We start from the raw sequence: 2078 nt of genomic DNA on the forward strand, positions 1-2078 counted from the left end.
TGGCTGCCTTCTCTTCTTTCTCACGTTTTTCTCTCTTCTTTGTTGCTGATTTTTGGATAAAAATGACTTAAAAGTCATCACAACATGTATATATATGTTTCCTTAAGAGAGGACACATGGCATCCCCTAGGGTTGACATATGGCATCCCCTAGGAGTGACACGTGGCAGCCTCCTAGGACGCTTCCTCATCCATGCACCCACTCACATCCTACCACGTGGAAGCATGGGGTCCACCCCAAGAAGGTGATTCACCTACTTTTTCCAAGTAGGTACATCACCTAGTTAGTCCAAGTAGGTGCATCACCTACTTGATTCACGTAGGCGCGTCGTCTTCTTATTTTTCTTTCGTGGGTTCACAATCTCATCTCACTTCAAGAGCCTATGTATTCCTTTCTACTTAAGCTCGATGTATACTCAAGTAGCTTAAGTACTTAAGACATCCAAGTTGATATCTTACTCAAGTAAGTCGAGTTCCACGACTTGTTATTTTGCCCCCTCCTAAGTCGTCTCAAATTCTTATAACCCTATTTACAATCTTCTCTCTTATAGAGTATCTCCTTCTCCTTTACTTAAGATTATTTTATAGCGTTATAGACTATCCGACTCACATGATGACTTATAAGAAACTAAAGAGCCTTCCCAAAAACTTAAGCAGCTTAAGAAGCACTCCAAGGTACAAAAGTACGGGGTGTAACATCATTTCCCCCTTAGAACATTCGTCCTCGAATGTAAACCAAAACCTTACTCTGGATATTATACCAACTATATGGAGAGTTTCTCTGTCCCGTTGCCATAACATATACTTTCATCCATCAATCAATATCAGAGTTCCAAAGGTTAGGATTACTTCTATTTCATTTCCTCTTTTACTTCCCAAGGGGTCACCCATCCTAGTATTACTTTCGCCCAAGCACGCTTAACTTCAGAGTTCTGATAGGATCCGGTGAGTCAGTGCTGGTATGATCGCATCCATACCTTAAGGTCTCCACCAATGATTCCTCACACGGTCTCAGATACTGTGACTTCTATCTATTTATTACTGGCCGTTCCTTACACGGTCTCAGATATCGCGGTTTCTATCTGTTTATTGCTGGCCTCGAGATCCATCCATTCCTTATGGGATCTAGTTTGAAGTTTAAACATTCCCATTTACATATGATAGCGTCAGTTGATTTTCCCTTGCGATTGTACCTCTCTTATCCACTTCCCCCTTTAGGGTGTACCTATGTCATCCTCTGTTTATTTTCAACTATTCATGCTCAAATGATTCTATTCTAACATATTTAACATGTTGCACCATATCCATACCCTCTGTTAGATCATTCATACTTTAAGTTGATCCTATAAGAAACCCTAGTACAACTATAGGGTGCTTAGTATTCTCAATAGATAGTACATAATTTAGTCCAAGTACTGATAGTCGAGTCATACAACTTAATATAGTAGTTTAGCCAAAGCCATATTTCATTCATCCCAATTAGTACGTCACTAGTGTTTATAATCATGTCCAATTCTCCATTTGAGGGAATTTATACTCTGATGAAACGTGCTTCACATTTTGTTATCACCCTTTTTTCCCAAAGGATACCATTTTTCCCTTTGATAATTTCACAATGCCTCAGTTGTTTTGCAACTTATAATCCCTATCCTCGAGGGATCCCACTATTTTCCAAGGTGGAGGTACATATACACAATACCCCTTTCTGCTTCATTAGCTTCCATCCTTATCGTTACCATGGATACGATCTTTCAAGTTATATTACAACCTTATATCTCCTTCTCTTTCTATTTCCAAAAAACAATTCAGCAGAGTTTCCTCTATATTCCTTACTATCCCAAATCTACACTCAGAAAATACCAACAATGCCTCACAGGGCCAACATATATATATTCATATCACAGCCACATAGGGATTTCAATATCAATAACCATATGAACATAATGGACTTACCTCATGTGTCCAACTCAAACTGCATTTGTTACACTTTCCTTTCACCCTTCAACCTTACATGTCAATCGTATTTTTATACCTCACCTGACATATCTCTATTGTGCCTTTGCTTACTTATGTGCCCTG

General features: G+C 39.0%; 1 pseudogene; it reads right to left on the reverse strand.

Moving 5' to 3' along the window:
• Positions 1-850: 850 nt before the first annotated feature.
• LOC129883883 (5S ribosomal RNA) lies at positions 851-972 on the reverse strand (annotated as a pseudogene).
• Positions 973-2078: the final 1106 nt, after the last annotated feature.

Source organism: Solanum dulcamara, chromosome 3, assembly GCF_947179165.1.
Source record: "Solanum dulcamara chromosome 3, daSolDulc1.2, whole genome shotgun sequence".
Lineage (NCBI taxonomy): Eukaryota > Viridiplantae > Streptophyta > Magnoliopsida > Solanales > Solanaceae > Solanum > Solanum dulcamara.